Source organism: Cornus florida, unplaced genomic scaffold (genome assembly GCF_030987335.1).
Source record: "Cornus florida cultivar Cherokee Brave unplaced genomic scaffold, ASM3098733v1 CherokeeBrave_3.0.0_Hap2_Chr03, whole genome shotgun sequence".
Lineage (NCBI taxonomy): Eukaryota > Viridiplantae > Streptophyta > Magnoliopsida > Cornales > Cornaceae > Cornus > Cornus florida.
The window spans coordinates 66,303,312-66,322,212 of NW_026775573.1; the positions used below are offsets into that span (position 1 = coordinate 66,303,312).

At 35.2% G+C, this 18,901-nt stretch overlaps 1 pseudogene; it reads left to right on the forward strand.

The window, feature by feature from the left end:
- The first annotated feature begins 269 nt into the window (after nucleotides 1–269).
- The window catches only part of LOC132301702 (protein NRT1/ PTR FAMILY 8.3-like), a 35,440-nt pseudogene continuing 16,808 nt past the window's right edge, over nucleotides 270–18,901 (forward strand).

Here is an 18,901-nt window from a genome sequence, read left to right on the forward strand (position 1 = left end):
AAACCCAAAGACTTAGCCCTAAAAGCTTCAAAGTCTGATTCTTCCAAGTCTGAGGTTAGGTATGATAGTGATTCTGATGAAGTAATTGCTCTCATCAATAGGACGTTTAGAAATTTGATCAAGTCTGAAAAGATGAATGCATTTAAGAAAGGGGGAGAGTCAAGGTTTAGGAATAGAGATTTTTCATCTAGGGGAAGTGAGAGACAAGATAAAAGGAGAGAAGATGAGTCTAATGTTGGACATGTGGTGGTATAGGTCATACATCAACAATGTGTCCAAGTCCTAAAAATAGCTTTGTTGCTAGGAAAGAGTCCAAAGATAAAAAGAAGGGTAAAACAATGAATGTTTCAGTTTCTAAAGATAAAAATGCTTCTTTTTCTGATGATTCTTCTAATGATGATGATAATCCTCTTGCTTTTGTTGCTTTTGTGAATAATGATGCTTCTAAAAAATTGTCTTTGTCTGACACAGATGACTCAGATTTTGAGGGCATAGCAAAATCTAATGATGAAGATTGTTACAAGGAAGCAACAAAGAAGAATTATAATAAAGCCTTTAATGAATTGTATGTTACATATGTTCAAATGAAGAAAGGCTTCAATAAGCAAGCTAAAGAATTAAAAGAAGTTGAGAAGGTGAGGTAAGTCAAGTTAATTCTGCAAATGAATCTCTTGTTTCTAAATTGAAATTTCTTAAAATTGAATCGAAAAAGTCACAAGAGAAATTGATTGGATTTGAGATGATTAATGTTGGTAAGAATGTGAATGACAAAACTGGCTTAGGTTTTAATAAGGCTTCATGTAGTAAAGAGGGTAAAACTGTTTTTGTGAAACCCAATAACTTGAATGTGCCTAAAAATAAATTTGAGGTTGTTGATTCATCACATGCTAATATGTCTTATGTGTCTACTATTTTGCATTGCACTTATTGTGGTAGGAATGGACATAACCAATATTATTATTTTAGGAAGAGAAGAGAATCTTTTTCTGAATTTCATACATTTGGTTCTTATACTAAGAATAGGGTTGATGCTAGAAAGCAAAATTTTGTGAATCAACCCAAAAATTCTCATGCTAAAAATTACTCAAACACGAAAAAGGTTGAAATTGAAAAGTCTTTTCAAAAGTTGAATGTAAAGACTGTGTGGATCAAAAAGGAAGACTTGGTCAATTATGTGTCTGTTGATGCTATGGGACTTGTTCCTATTAGGTCTATGGGTGCAAACCCCCCTAACTAAGTCCTAAAGGGTTTCTATGGTCATGGACTATGCTTTGATGAATATCTTGTTTCCATTGGACCATATCTTGTAGTTTAGGATTTAGGTTGTTTTTCTTTCATGAGAAAGTGATGATCATATTTTTCTTGTCAATGCATGAGTGATAATTATTTCTCTTGAATTAATTATTTTTGAATGCAAATTGGGGACACATGATTGTTTGATGAAAAGGTTCTTGATGTGTAATCTACATGTTGAAAGACAATTTGCTTTGTTTATTTCTTTTTAGGGATGAGTCTCTTGAGTTCATATTTTTCATGTGCACTAGTCCAACTTTGAGAAATTTAATTGGAAATCATTGTGAAGTTGACTAGGTCATATTGCTGATAAAAGCTATAAAGGTTGTTGTTTTAAAAAATATATATAGAGAGCATGTGTTTGAGAAAAAAAAATGATGAAAACTTTCAGCATAAAAAGAAAAGAAAAATCAAAAGAATGCTGAAAATCTTTACTAAGGAAAAGGCTACCTATTGAGACTAGTTCAAAAGCTCATACTAGACTTTGAAGAGGAGCTAATTGAGTAAAAAGAAAGGAGAAGACAAGTCGAAATAGGGAATTGCTATCTACTCTTTAGAGTGAAAGCTGCCTAGAATAGAAAAGTTTGCTCAAAACAATTTTAACTTGATGTTTTTCGATCAATATGATTTAGACAGTTAGTCAATGTGATTTGATTGAAATTTGATGAGATTGGATTACGCGCACACACATGTGAACTTGCTAGACAAATTTCTAAATTTTTATAAAAATTGCAAGTTGAATTTCATGTTGTGATTGCATGCTTGAGAATTGATCTGATTGAATAATTTGTGAGGTCTAAAAATTGTGTTTTTAAAATTCTCTTGAATTCTTCAGAAATTTTTGGATCTCATATATGCATGAAATTGATGGAAATTGTTATCTTATATTTTTTGTTACAATATCAGAAAAATGAACAAAAATTGAAAAATGAAAAAAATCCAAAAAGATTTTCCTTTTAGTTTTTATTAGGAATTTTTGTTTTTAATTGGATGGAGATATCAAGTGTGTGATTTTGAACTTGATTAGTTCTATTTATCTAGTGGATGGAACATGTGTTATTTTGGATAGTTGTCTTTGGTTCCATTGCTACTATATATCATCATGTTTTTGTGTTTTTTGCAATATCTTATGCATGGATGATAGTTTCGATCTCTTTTCTAGTTAATTCTCCCACATTAATTCTTTTCCTTCTTTGTTGAGCTTTATTTGTCAATTTGTAACAAAAAGGGGGAGAATGTGCATAATTAAGGGGGAGAGTTTCTAGAATTGAGTTGGAGATACATATACATTGATATTCACATATTGATATATGTTAATTGTTTATCTTTCATGATTAAGCTTCATGGGTAGTTTTGTTGAGCTAATGTGCAGATTACAGGTTACTACATGTGTTGAAGCTTCAAGATGTTCAAGAAGTGTTCCATTGTATTTATTTGACAATTCATTGTAATTTGCTTTTTCTGCTTAGGTAGATTACATGTTGTTTTTAGGGTTTTGTCACGAAATTGCCAAAGGGGGAGATTGTGAGATATTGGGAAGATTGTAAAAAATATATATTCTGTAATTGGCAACTTTCGGTGTCAAAACAAGTCCTTGTCGAGTTATAATTAAAGTTACTATATCCGGATCGACAGCGACCGCAGAAAGGAAAGGTTGTTCAAAGTTACTATAACTGAGATCTTTCGAAGAAGGTAAGAACAACACATTAGGAAGAGTTCTAAAAAGGTTAGGACACATTTTATATTTGGTAAGTTTCAGAATATACCAAAAACAGCACCTAACACCTTAGGAATCAAGTCTGGCAAACTTAAACCTGTTCATGCTTCTTGGAACAGGTTCAAGCCATTTGAATTTGGCCTAGAAAACATTCCGTCATTCTTGAACCTATTCCTAATTCTTTAAATAGGTTCAAGTTTTCTACATTAGCCTCGAAATACAATCTGCCATCCTTGAACCGGTGCCCAATTCTTTGAACAGGTTCAAGAATCCTGATAACCTATGGAAAGTTTAGTTTCCTATTCCTGATTTCTTTCCTAGTTGGTCTAGAATTGTTTCAAGTCTTATGTACGAATTTTATCATATTTTTAAAGGGACTAGGATATTCTAAACTCTATACAAACCTTGTCATATACATAGGTTTATTCATGGCTTTAAGGAACATCAATTATATATTTTGAGAAAGCCTTTTGAGAGATGTTTTTATTTACGGCTTTTGCATAGAAAATTCAGATCCAATTGAGAGCCATCTTTAAGAGATATTTTTATTCAGAAAATCAATCTTATTTTACCTGATTTTATTTTTGAGAGCACACACATAAACACAAGAGTGATTTAGTAGTATTGTTCTCTATCTTATCGGAATTGGAGCATAATCGAAGATTCAAAAATTCCAAAAAAGCAAAATTCATTCGTTCTTCATCAAATTCAGATCTAAAAGAAAATAGGTGAAGCAATTACACTTTGAAGGGGTTAGAGCATTCGTGGAGTGTTATATGAGGTTTACAACTCTTAGTTCTTTATTGATCCTGGAGGAAACATGATGCCTTACATAATGAAGCAGATGATTGGAGGACAGGCAGGAGGAGGGACACAATGAGTTTGTCTCAAAGTCTGATATCTATTAGATAATTCAGATGGACCATCAGAGATCGTTAGATCCTTGCAGCCATTTCTTATACTAGAGTGGGAATGACAGAGTAGTTTCCATGGAATTAGTCGAGAGATTTTTGATTCTACACATGGGTCAGGATTCTGATTGGGATTTTTCTTGACTAATAAAATTATATCAGTTTCTTGTTTTTTTTATTTAGAACTGGTAAGATATCCGTTCATACAAATAGCACGGCTCACGAGACGGCTTAGATGGATGGATGTGGTGATTCACACTTTGTATTAAGTTTCATCTAATAGAAGTTATTGGGAGGATCATAATCTTATTAACCGATTTGGTAATTGAACCTTCGGTGCTTAGTGCAAAATTAGTTGAGTTTTAGCATGTGTAAACATAACACTTGTTATTATTAAGGAAATTGGAAAGGTCAACTTGGAGTGTTGGAGTTAACCCTGGTTAGCAAGATGGAAAATTGATACTTGGATGTCATTGGAGGTTTAGCCACTTCTTATATCAAAATGGGAGTAGGACTCGGAAGGAGTGAATGGTTGTTAGAAAGTATCGACATTGGTTGGAATTTTAATTCCATATGGATTAAGAGTCGTGGATCAAGCAAGTTCGATTGTGGACATCATTGTTAGTCGGGTTGTTTTGGCGTGTCGTGTCAGTTCTACATTGCACTGATAACGAAGTGTTATAGTATATGGTTATCTCTTATAGGAGTTAAACACTGCTATGTCAACGGAGTTTTTAAAGGTGTTGGAGCAACAACTACGCTCCGCACCTCTAGACGGAAAATTTGATCGCAATATACTATTGGATCATGGCAAATATGCTTAGGATATATATCCTAGGTTGGCATGGGTAATTGAAAACGTTACTTAGCTTTTCAGTATTATCTGTGTTATTGTTGGCACAAGGAGGTTAGTGCGACAATGTTTGGAATTTTGGATAGTATGTTTTACAGATCTCTTACTGGTTGGTCTGGTGTGGAAGCGCAATTATATAATAAGACCTTGTCTTTATTTAAGGATACATCGGAGAGAAATACTCTCTTTTATAAAGAACTGCGCGTGGTTTGGATGCGGGAGTCGGATTTTGTAAATAGTTGAACTCGTGCAGTAGAGTTCTTATCAGGAAATGGTTGGTTGGAATGTCTTCCGTGTAGGAAACAATGCGCTGTTGGAGGAAGGCCAGTTTTAAATATTAAATTGACTTTTCACGGATTTTGTTTCTCAGTTTAGGCAGTAGCCTATAGTTTAGCGTTACCAATTTGTTAAGCGCTGCATGCCTAAGAATTTTGTGCGTATATTCTATGGCACTTGGAGGACTATGGATTGGTACCCTCATATAAATATTGGGTAAGGATAATTTGTTGTGCAAAACAACCTATGTGTAGTTTGTGGTGTTTTCTTAACTAATGGAACCATAAATTTCTTAAAGGATTGGGAATTCAGTGGAGCCCATAAACAGAGGAAAAGTCTATAACGGAATGGAAATGAATTTAAAATAAAAGAATTCAGAATTTCATGAATTCCGAGGATGGAATTCCTTTTGTTAGGGGGGAAGAATATAATACCCCTAATTCTCAAAAGGATATAACTGGAATATAACTGGAATTTAGTTATTTATTTATTTTATGTGCATTTTAATTGATCAATTGATTGTTTGATTTGTGTGCATTTAAATATGATTATCTCACTATGTGTTTAATGGTTTTATTTGCTTAATTGGTAATTGTGCTTGTTTAAATTAATTATAATTGTTTTTAATTTAATTATTGGTTAATTTAAATATTTGATTATTAGTGACTTAATTGACATGTAATTTTGGTAGCTTATATAATTTATGTGTATTGTATTTATAGTTTAGGTTTAGGGTTTTATTTTCATGTAGTCGCTAACTTAAATTAGGTTTTAATTAAATCTTATAAATATATGGTTATAATCTGACTTAAGGTTGGGACGCCTATACAGATATTCTTGTATACGTCTGCTAGGGTTAGAAAACCCTATTCACGTAATAGTGTCTTGAGAGGACAAACAGAGAGGGTCCGGAGAGGAAAGCAGGGATGGTTTTGGGAAAAATATAGAGAGGCTCAAGGAGGAAGAAAAGGGGTTGCTTCTGGATGGAACCAAGAGCAACGGAGGTTTTGAACGGCAGTCGGGAATTTGACGAAAAATACAGAGCCGGTGGTTTAGGTTTCAAAGCTAAAACCGAAGGCAAGTTTCATTCTATTTCCTTCCTGTAAACTTGTGTTCTGTGCATTCTATATAGTCTTCAGGAAGTTAATTAAACTTTAAAATGGAATTTTGATGCATGCTAACAGACTTTAAACTGTTCGTATGTTTAGTTGAACTGAAATTGTGTTTCTCGCATAAATTGTTTGGTTCAGTTTTTAATTTTTGTCAAGCAACACTTGTAATGTTTGAGGAGTCTTTAGGATGGTTGGGACTTAACTGAACCCTAAGAACTTTAAAAAAATTCTGGAGCAGAGGGTTGAACTTCGCCGGAAGCGAAGAAGACAAATAGAGGAAGCATAAACTGTTTCGATTATGGTTTATGTTTTTGTCAATTAATTCATACTGGAAGTGGAGAAGTTTCTAGGATTTAAATTGAACCTTAAATTTTTTTATCAAAAGTGGGACAGAGGACTGAAACTTTGCCGGAAGCGAAGAAGGCAAACATAGGAAGCGGAGAAGGAAAAACGGAAGCTGGGTGAGTGAAGTTGGCTCCACCCTTCAAAGGAGGCGGCTCCATTGAAGTGAAGCCAGCTCCACAAGGTGTTGAGGTGGCTCCAAGGTGGGTGGAGCCGGCTCAACCTAAAATTGGAGCCGGCTCTACCTTTTGTAATTGCCGAGAAATTATTTTCAGGTAATTTTCTGAGTCCAGGGGCTTAAATGGAATTTCTGAAAAATGTTGTGGGGTTTTAAATGTTTAAAACTAACTTGTTAAAGCCTTAAAATAGTTGGTTTACACTAGGGTGCTAATATGAAGGGGCATCATAAAACAGAAACGGATAATAGGCATGCTGTCAAGGGAGGAAGAAGGTTTAAATTTGCTAGTTTACTTTAGGAATTTAAACGGACTGGTATTAAATTATTTATGGGAGGTTATATAAATAATATATATAATTTAATGATGGCCAGGAAGGTTGGTTTACTGAGTTAATGGACTTCATGACATTTTATAATAGTTTGCATGTAGTCACGGAATATGGAAGTTATTTCTAGTGGTCGTTGTAATAAATTAAACGGACTGATAGGAATGTATTTTAGGATTGGAGTGTAGGTGCTCAGTATATACTTTTGAGCATCAATATATCTTGCTTTAGATTCATAATTGAGAATTTAATGAACATCATGAAATTTATATAATAAGTTGTTTGCTCTTAAGGATTGTGGAGGGTTTAAACTACTAGCCTTGTTTAGTAAACTTAATGCACTGGTAAGAAAGTATCTTTGGGATTTCGCTTTGTTATGCTCAGTTGATACCGCTGATTATCATTGTAACATGCTATGGATGTAAATTGATCAACTATTATATTTTATGTTTTGTCAATTAGATGGATATGATGGTTTAAATTGTTTTTCAATACTTTAGCAATTTAAACAGAAGTTCTATGATTATAATCATATACTGGATGCATGATAGGATCTTAATAATATCAAATTTCTATTATTCTGGTTTCTGGATATACTTGGTCTTCATTTGAATGTGCATCATTTGTGGATCATATGCATTATATGCACCGGTATGGGACGGTGGCATATCGGAAATGGATTTGATCTAAATGCTAAGGCTACCTCTTCATACATACGGAATGGATTAACTAAAACAGTTAAATCCTACATGGATGCATGTCTTGTCAACTAAAACAGTTGAACGACATAATGGATGTTTGCTTTACTTTTCTATATTATGAAGGAAATGGATTATGAATATAAAATCATACTTGTATTTAGTCTGTGCCGTTGAATAAGCTGAACGACTATCTGGTTTTCTTACGGATGGATAGGATAGAACTTTAAATATATATCATTATGGTACCGTGATATGAGCTTAAGTCTCCTTATTACAGTTAGGGTGCGTATATCTCCTAGGATGGATAACTAGGCCTGATGATGTTTCCCTGGTAGTTCTACTCAGGTTGAGACAGATTATGTGGGCTGGTAAGCGTCCTATAGTGTGTATCTATATCTATATGGACTATTTTTAGCTATTGCTGAGCTGTCTAGGATGTATCTGCGTATCGGGTTTATGTGTGGATTGTAGTAGGATGGAACTTGCATGTGGGCCTTATCTACTCTTATTTTTCAGGTGTTCGTCAGTCCCAGGCTTTGAGCTTGATCATGATGATGCAGATACAGTCACTCACTCTTCCGACTACATAAGATTTTCTTTCTTATTTTAGTTTTGGATTTTGATTTTGTAAATTTATTTATCGTTTGGGATTATTAGGGGTCCACTAGATGAATTCCTGAGTTGTACGGATTGGAAGATTAAGTTATGTTAATGTTTATTCTTTCGAGGATGTTTCATATTAGAATTCTTTTCAGCTTTTATATTTTATCTTTTAATTCTTTCGTATTCTTGCTTGTTTACATATTAATTGTCTGATATCCCTCGGATCTGTGCTCGGAGTTGATCACCCGTGGCTCTAGAATTGAGGGGTATCACAGTTGGTATCAAAGCACTCCAGGTTCTAGTGTCCTTAGGAGCGTCTTTCGTTAGATGACTTCCGCGTTGCGTCTTTTAAAAACTTAGAGCCATTAGGATTCATCGTACTCTTTTACGTTTTATCAGGAGCAGCAGCTAGTGTCAATTATATTTCATAATTATGGAATATTTGACACTAAGAGAAGGATGGGGTCCACGGGGATAGCGATTCAGACCCAACGAAGTAAAGGAGTATGTTATCGAGTTCTTTGTCAAAAGTAGAACTTGGGATTGAAGGTTTGGTTCCGGTTGGCGCTACTTTTAGAAGTATAAGACAAGGAAGGATTAAGGCGTGTGTTTTAGGTTACCGCATGAAGGGACCTACACGATTTCAGTTGTTCTCATAAAGGAGACAACCGAGGAATATGAGTCTGAAGAGGATTCTAGTGGAGGAGAGTTCAACATACCTAAGAAAGAGGGTATTAAATCTTGAAAATCAAGGATCGCGCGAGGGTGCTTTAGCTGGCTAATAGTATAGTGAACGATACTTGTAGAGTTGGTGTGGATCGACCTACATAAAGTTAAATTTTTGTGTTACCTTAAAAGTGGTAGATAATGAGGACTCTTCAGGAGTTTAGGATCGGATGAAGTTCTTATCGGAATGCAGGAATGATTTTATATCACGTTCCGGGGTGTATGGGGATCAGGTTGTGACGGTCTAAGTGGCTTTATTAAGCTACTTTAGATGGTTTGCATTCAGCGTATAAGGAGGATGAAGGTTAAGCCTTTGGAATTTGTTGAGGCAAAGAGATTTTGTTTTGAGCTATGGTTTGAGCTTATGTTTCGAGGTTGGTTTATTACCTCCAAAACTGGAAAAGGAGATTGTGAACCAATCAGGTAAAGTTGATTTCTAAAAGAGATTTTCTTTCAAGGAGGAACAATGTTTTACATAGATTTTATTGTGTTTTATTGTGTGTGCATTATGATGTTTGACGTAGATTTTATTGTGTTTTATTATGTGTGCATTATGTGTTTTCTTTTTGTTAATTATTCAAGATCGAGAATACGGTTTTGTTGAGGACACAAGTGAGTGATCAGTCAACTACCATTTTGGAGCAATAGTGTTCATTACGCTAGGATTTTTGGGGCATATGGTCATAGGATTTGGTAAATATACCTAACTTGAGGCAACCTAAGGAACCTAGATATCCGTGGTCATAGTATGTGTTCAGGATGGGATAATTAAACCCGCGGTATGAGTCAAATAATCTAGATTCATTTAATATACTTTAAAGCCACGATTTATCGGAGGAACTGACTTTGCTAAATAGGTTCTGGGGAATTTTAAAAGGTATTCCCAAGTCAGCAAGAGGATCTTGCAATGGTTCAACTACTTATTGGAACGCCACCGACTGAGGATAGTATATGGATTAACTATTCATCAGTTTATCCTTAATCAAGAATTTTCTTTCATGAGCGGGTGTCGTTAGGAGGCGTTGCTGGAGTTGCATATCAAGGAGGACGCAAGTCTCTTCATTTGCACAAATAATATGGAAAAAAAAAAAAAAATTTAGGCCCCAGTTCGCAACAAATAGTTGTTGCTGGGAATTGTTGACTAGTTGGAGGATGGAAAGATTCCATATTCTTTTGAAGTTAGACAGGAAGACTAATCGACACTTACTTGAGTTAGAGAAGTAGGATGGTAAAGACTTAAAGGTGAGACTGAATATCTAAATATGGAAGCTGGTGCTACCAGACTAATGGTACTTTCGTTAGACAAATTGGGAGGAGGATGTAAAGACTAAGGTTCACGACTCTTAGTTCTTTATTGATCCTTGAAGGAATATGATGCCTCACATAATGAAGTAGATGTTTAGAGGACAGGCAGGAGGAGGGACACAGTGAGTTTGTCTCAAAGTCTGATATCTATTAAATAATTCAGATGGACCATTAGATATCGTTAGATCCTTACAGCCATTTCTTATACTAGAGTGGGAATCACAGAGTAGTTTCCACGGATTTAGTTGAGAGATTTCTGTTTCTACAAAAGGGTTAGGATTCGGATTGGGATTTTGCTTAACTGATAAAATTATATCAGTTTCTTTTTGTCTATTTAGAACTGGTAAGATATACGTTCATACAAATAGCACGGCTCACGAGACGGCTTAGATGGATGGATGTGGTGATTCACACTTTGCATTAAGTTTCATCTGGTGGAAGTTTTTGGGAGGATTATGATTTTATTAATCGATTTGGTAATTGAACCTTCGGTTCTTAGTGCAAAATTAGTTGAGTTTTAGCATGTGTAAACATAACACTTGTTATTATTAAGGAAATTGGAAAGGTCAACTTGGAGTGTTATAGCTGACCCTGGTTAGCAAGATGGAAAATTGATACTTGGATGTCATTGGAGGTTTAGCCACTTCCTATGTCAAAATGGGAGTAGGACTCGGAAGGAGTGGATGGTTGGTAGAAAGTATCGACATTGGTTGGAATTTTAATTCCATATGGATTAAGAGTCGTGGATCAAGCAAGTTCAATTGTGGACATCATTGTTAGTCGGGTTGTTTTGGCGTGTCATGTCTGTTCTACATTGCACTGATAACGAAGTTATAGTATGTGGTTCTCTCTTATAGGAGTTAAACACTGCTATGTCAACGGAGTTTTTAAAGGGGTTGGAGCAACAACTACACTCTGCACCTCTAGACGAGAAATTTGATTGCAATATAATATTGGATCATGAAAAATATGCTTAGGATATATATCTTAGGTTGGCATGGGTAATTGAAAGCGTTACTTAGCTTTTCAGTTATTATCTGTGCTATTGTTGGCACAAGGAGGTTAGTGCGACAATGTTTGGAATTTTGGATAGTATGTTTTACAGATCTCTCACTGGTTGGTCTGGTGTGGAAGCGCGGTTATATAATAAGACCTTGTCTTTATTTAAGGATACATCGGAGAGAAATACTCTCTTTTATAAAGAACTGCGCGCGGTTTGGATGCGGCAGTCGGATTTTATAAATAGTTGAACTCGTGCAGTAGATTTCTTATCAGAAAATGGTTGGTTGGATTGTCTTCCGTGTAGGAAGCAATGTGCTGTTGGAGGAAGATCAGTTTTAAATATTAAATTGACTTTTCACGGATTTTGTTTCTCAGTTTAGGCAATAGCCTATAGTTTGGCGTTACCAATTTGTTAAGTGCTGCATGCCTAAGAATTTTGCGCGTATATTCTATTGCACTTGGAGGACTATGGATTGGTACCCTCGTATAGATATTGGGTAAGGATAATTTGTTGTGCAAAACAACCTATATGTAGTTTGTGGTGTTTTCTTAACTAATGGAACCATAAATTTCTTAAAGGATTGGGAATTCAGTGGAGCCCATAAACAGAGGGAAAGTCTACAACGGAATGGAAATGAATTTAAAATAAAAGAATTCAGAATTTCATGAATTCCGAGGATGGAATTCCTTTTGTTAGGGGAGAAGAATATAATACCCCTAATTCTCAAAAGGATATAACTGCGATATAACTGGAATTTATTTATTTATTTATTTTATGTGCATTTTAATTGATCAATTAATATTTTGATTTGTGTGTATTTAAATATGATTATCTCGCTATGTGTTTAATGGTTTTAATACTTAATTGGTAATTGTGCTTGTTTAAATTAATTGTAATTGTTTTTAATTTAATTATTGGTTAATTTAAATATTTGATTATTAGTGACTTAATTGACGTGTAATTTTTGGTAGCTTATATAATTGATGTGTGTTGTATTTATAGTTTAGGTTTAGGTTTTTATTTTCATGTAGTCGCTAACTTAAATTAGGTTTTAATTAAAGTTTATAAATATATGGTTATAATCTGACTTAAGGTTAGGACGCCTATACAGATATTCTTGTATACGTCTGCTGGGGTTAGAAAACCCTATTCACGTAATAGTGTCTTGAGAGGAAAAACAGAGAGGGTCCGGAGGGGAAAGCAAGGATGATTTTGGGAAAAACATAGAGAGGCTCAAGGAGGAAGAAAAGGGGTTGCTTCTGGATGGAACCAAGAGCAACGGAGGTGTTGAACGGCAGTCAGGAATTTGTCGGAAAATACAGAGACTGTGGTTTAGGTTTCAAAGCTGAAACCAAAAGCAAGTTTCATTCTATCTCCTTCTTGTAAACTTGTGTTCTGTGCATTCTATATAGGCTCCAGGAAGTTAATTAAACTTTAACAAGGAATTTTGATGCATGCTAACAGACTTGAAACTGTTCGTATGTTTAGTTGAAGTGAAATTGTGTTTCTCGCATAAACTATTTGGTTGGTTTTAAATCTTTGTCAAGCAATGCTTGTACTATTTGAGGAGTCTTTAGGATGGTTGGGACTTTATTGAACCCTAAGAATTTTAAAAAAATTCTGGAGTAGAGGGTTGAACTTCGCCGGAAGCGAAGACGACAAACAGAGGAAGCATAAACTGTTTCGATTATGGTTTATGTTTTTGTCACTTAATTCATACTAGAATTGGAGAAGTTTCTAGGATTGTTACGACTTAAATTGAACCTTAAAAATCTTTAACAAAAGTGGGACAGAGGACTGAAACTTTGCAGGAAGCGAAGAAGGCAAACAGAGGAAGCGGTGAAGGAAAAACGAAGGCTGGGTGAGTGGAGGCGGCTCCACCCTTCAATGGAGGGGGCCCCATTGAAGTGGAGCCGGCTCCATAAGGTGTTGAGGTGGCTCCAAGGTGAGTGGAGCTGGCTCGACCTAAAATTGGAGCCGGCTCTACCTTTTGTAATTGCGCAGAAATTCTTTTCGAGGAATTTTCTGAGTCCAGGGGCTTAAATGGAATTTCTGGAAAAATGTTGTGGGGTTTTAAATGTTTAAAACTAACTTGTTAAAGCCTTAAAATAGTTAGTTTATGCTAGGGTAATAATCCGATGGGGAATCATAAAATAGAAACGGATAATAGGCATGTTGTCAAGGGAGGAAGAAGGTTTAAATTTGCTAATTTACTTTAGGAATTTAAATGGACTGGTATTAAATTATTTATGGGAGGTTATATGAGTAATATATATAATTTAATGAAGGCCAGGAAGGTTGGTTTACTGGGTTAATGGACTTCATGACATTTTATAATAGTTTGCATGTAGTCACGGAATATGGAAGTTATTTCTAGTGGTCGTTGTAATAAATTAAACGGACTGATAGGAATGTATTTTAGGATTGGAGTGTAGGTGCTCAGTATATACTTTTGAGCATCAATATATCTTGCTTTAGATTCATAATTGAGAATTTAATGAACATCATGAAATTTATATAATAAGTTGTTTGCTCTTAAGGATTGTGGAGGGTTTAAACTACTAGCCTTGTTTAGTAAACTTAATGCACTGGTATGAAAGTATCTTTGGGATTTTGCTTTGTTATGCTCAGTTGATACCGCTGATTATCATTGTAACATGCTATGGATGTAAATTGATCAACTATTATATTTTATGTTTTGTCAATTAGATGGATATGATGGTTTAAATTGTTTTTCAATACTTTAGCAATTTAAACAGAAGTTCTATGATTATAATCATATACTGGATGCATGATAGGATCTTAATAATATCAAATTTCTATTATTCTGGTTTCTGGATATACTTGGTCTTCATTTGAATGTGCATCATTTGTGGATCATATGCATTATATGCACCGGTATGGGACGGTGGCATATCGGAAATGGATTTGATCTAAATGCTAAGGCTACCTCTTCATACATACGGAATGGATTAACTAAAACAGTTAAATCCTACATGGATGCATGTCTTGTCAACTAAAACAGTTGAACGACATAATGGATGTTTGCTTTACTTTTCTATATTATGAAGGAAATGGATTATGAATATAAAATCATACTTGTATTTAGTCTGTGCCGTTGAATAAGCTGAACGACTATCTGGTTTTCTTATGGATGGATAGGATAGAACTTTAAATATATATCATTATGGTACCGTGATATGAGCTTAAGTCTCCTTATTACAGTTAGGGTGCGTATATCTCCTAGGATGGATAACTAGGCCTGATGATGTTTCCCTGGTAGTTCTACTCAGGTTGAGACAGATTATGTGGGCTGGTAAGCGTCCTATAGTGTGTATCTATATCTATATGGACTATTTTTAGCTATTGCTGAGCTGTCTAGGATGTATCTGCGTATCGGGTTTATGTGTGGATTGTAGTAGGATGGAACTTGCATGTGGGCCTTATCTACTCTTATTTTTCAGGTGTTCGTCAGTCCCAGGCTTTGAGCTTGATCATGATGATGCAGATACAGTCACTCACTCTTCCGACTACATAAGATTTTCTTTCTTATTTTAGTTTTGGATTTTGATTTTGTAAATTTATTTATCGTTTGGGATTATTAGGGGTCCACTAGATGAATTCCTGAGTTGTACGGATTGGAAGATTAAGTTATGTTAATGTTTATTCTTTCGAGGATGTTTCATATTAGAATTCTTTTCAGCTTTTATATTTTATCTTTTAATTCTTTCGTATTCTTGCTTGTTTACATATTAATTGTCTGATATCCCTCGGATCTGTGCTCGGAGTTGATCACCCGTGGCTCTAGAATTGAGGGGTATCACAGTTGGTATCAAAGCACTCCAGGTTCTAGTGTCCTTAGGAGCGTCTTTCGTTAGATGACTTCCGCGTTGCGTCTTTTAAAAACTTAGAGCCATTAGGATTCATCGTACTCTTTTACGTTTTATCAGGAGCAGCAGCTAGTGTCAATTATATTTCATAATTATGGAATATTTGACACTAAGAGAAGGATGGGGTCCACGGGGATAGCGATTCAGACCCAACGAAGTAAAGGAGTATGTTATCGAGTTCTTTGTCAAAAGTAGAACTTGGGATTGAAGGTTTGGTTCCGGTTGGCGCTACTTTTAGAAGTATAAGACAAGGAAGGATTAAGGCGTGTGTTTTAGGTTACCGCATGAAGGGACCTACACGATTTCAGTTGTTCTCATAAAGGAGACAACCGAGGAATATGAGTCTGAAGAGGATTCTAGTGGAGGAGAGTTCAACATACCTAAGAAAGAGGGTATTAAATCTTGAAAATCAAGGATCGCGCGAGGGTGCTTTAGCTGGCTAATAGTATAGTGAACGATACTTGTAGAGTTGGTGTGGATCGACCTACATAAAGTTAAATTTTTGTGTTACCTTAAAAGTGGTAGATAATGAGGACTCTTCAGGAGTTTAGGATCGGATGAAGTTCTTATCGGAATGCAGGAATGATTTTATATCACGTTCCGGGGTGTATGGGGATCAGGTTGTGACGGTCTAAGTGGCTTTATTAAGCTACTTTAGATGGTTTGCATTCAGCGTATAAGGAGGATGAAGGTTAAGCCTTTGGAATTTGTTGAGGCAAAGAGATTTTGTTTTGAGCTATGGTTTGAGCTTATGTTTCGAGGTTGGTTTATTACCTCCAAAACTGGAAAAGGAGATTGTGAACCAATCAGGTAAAGTTGATTTCTAAAAGAGATTTTCTTTCAAGGAGGAACAATGTTTTACATAGATTTTATTGTGTTTTATTGTGTGTGCATTATGATGTTTGACGTAGATTTTATTGTGTTTTATTATGTGTGCATTATGTGTTTTCTTTTTGTTAATTATTCAAGATCGAGAATACGGTTTTGTTGAGGACACAAGTGAGTGATCAGTCAACTACCATTTTGGAGCAATAGTGTTCATTACGCTAGGATTTTTGGGGCATATGGTCATAGGATTTGGTAAATATACCTAACTTGAGGCAACCTAAGGAACCTAGATATCCGTGGTCATAGTATGTGTTCAGGATGGGATAATTAAACCCGCGGTATGAGTCAAATAATCTAGATTCATTTAATATACTTTAAAGCCACGATTTATCGGAGGAACTGACTTTGCTAAATAGGTTCTGGGGAATTTTAAAAGGTATTCCCAAGTCAGCAAGAGGATCTTGCAATGGTTCAACTACTTATTGGAACGCCACCGACTGAGGATAGTATATGGATTAACTATTCATCAGTTTATCCTTAATCAAGAATTTTCTTTCATGAGCGGGTGTCGTTAGGAGGCGTTGCTGGAGTTGCATATCAAGGAGGACGCAAGTCTCTTCATTTGCACAAATAATATGGAAAAAAAAAAAAAAATTTAGGCCCCAGTTCGCAACAAATAGTTGTTGCTGGGAATTGTTGACTAGTTGGAGGATGGAAAGATTCCATATTCTTTTGAAGTTAGACAGGAAGACTAATCGACACTTACTTGAGTTAGAGAAGTAGGATGGTAAAGACTTAAAGGTGAGACTGAATATCTAAATATGGAAGCTGGTGCTACCAGACTAATGGTACTTTCGTTAGACAAATTGGGAGGAGGATGTAAAGACTAAGGTTCACGACTCTTAGTTCTTTATTGATCCTTGAAGGAATATGATGCCTCACATAATGAAGTAGATGTTTAGAGGACAGGCAGGAGGAGGGACACAGTGAGTTTGTCTCAAAGTCTGATATCTATTAAATAATTCAGATGGACCATTAGATATCGTTAGATCCTTACAGCCATTTCTTATACTAGAGTGGGAATCACAGAGTAGTTTCCACGGATTTAGTTGAGAGATTTCTGTTTCTACAAAAGGGTTAGGATTCGGATTGGGATTTTGCTTAACTGATAAAATTATATCAGTTTCTTTTTGTCTATTTAGAACTGGTAAGATATACGTTCATACAAATAGCACGGCTCACGAGACGGCTTAGATGGATGGATGTGGTGATTCACACTTTGCATTAAGTTTCATCTGGTGGAAGTTTTTGGGAGGATTATGATTTTATTAATCGATTTGGTAATTGAACCTTCGGTTCTTAGTGCAAAATTAGTTGAGTTTTAGCATGTGTAAACATAACACTTGTTATTATTAAGGAAATTGGAAAGGTCAACTTGGAGTGTTATAGCTGACCCTGGTTAGCAAGATGGAAAATTGATACTTGGATGTCATTGGAGGTTTAGCCACTTCCTATGTCAAAATGGGAGTAGGACTCGGAAGGAGTGGATGGTTGGTAGAAAGTATCGACATTGGTTGGAATTTTAATTCCATATGGATTAAGAGTCGTGGATCAAGCAAGTTCAATTGTGGACATCATTGTTAGTCGGGTTGTTTTGGCGTGTCATGTCTGTTCTACATTGCACTGATAACGAAGTTATAGTATGTGGTTCTCTCTTATAGGAGTTAAACACTGCTATGTCAACGGAGTTTTTAAAGGGGTTGGAGCAACAACTACACTCTGCACCTCTAGACGAGAAATTTGATTGCAATATAATATTGGATCATGAAAAATATGCTTAGGATATATATCTTAGGTTGGCATGGGTAATTGAAAGCGTTACTTAGCTTTTCAGTTATTATCTGTGCTATTGTTGGCACAAGGAGGTTAGTGCGACAATGTTTGGAATTTTGGATAGTATGTTTTACAGATCTCTCACTGGTTGGTCTGGTGTGGAAGCGCGGTTATATAATAAGACCTTGTCTTTATTTAAGGATACATCGGAGAGAAATACTCTCTTTTATAAAGAACTGCGCGCGGTTTGGATGCGGCAGTCGGATTTTATAAATAGTTGAACTCGTGCAGTAGATTTCTTATCAGAAAATGGTTGGTTGGATTGTCTTCCGTGTAGGAAGCAATGTGCTGTTGGAGGAAGATCAGTTTTAAATATTAAATTGACTTTTCACGGATTTTGTTTCTCAGTTTAGGCAATAGCCTATAGTTTGGCGTTACCAATTTGTTAAGTGCTGCATGCCTAAGAATTTTGCGCGTATATTCTATTGCACTTGGAGGACTATGGATTGGTACCCTCGTATAGATATTGGGTAAGGATAATTTGTTGTGCAAAACAACCTATATGTAGTTTGTGGTGTTTTCTTAACTAATGGAACCATAAATTTCTTAAAGGATTGGGAATTCAGTGGAGCCCATAAACAGAGGGAAAGTCTACAACGGAATGGAAATGAATTTAAAATAAAAGAATTCAGAATTTCATGAATTCCGAGGATGGAATTCCTTTTGTTAGGGGAGAAGAATATAATACCCCTAATTCTCAAAAGGATATAACTGCGATATAACTGGAATTTATTTATTTATTTATTTTATGTGCATTTTAATTGATCAATTAATATTTTGATTTGTGTGTATTTAAATATGATTATCTCGCTATGTGTTTAATGGTTTTAATACTTAATTGGTAATTGTGCTTGTTTAAATTAATTGTAATTGTTTTTAATTTAATTATTGGTTAATTTAAATATTTGATTATTAGTGACTTAATTGACGTGTAATTTTTGGTA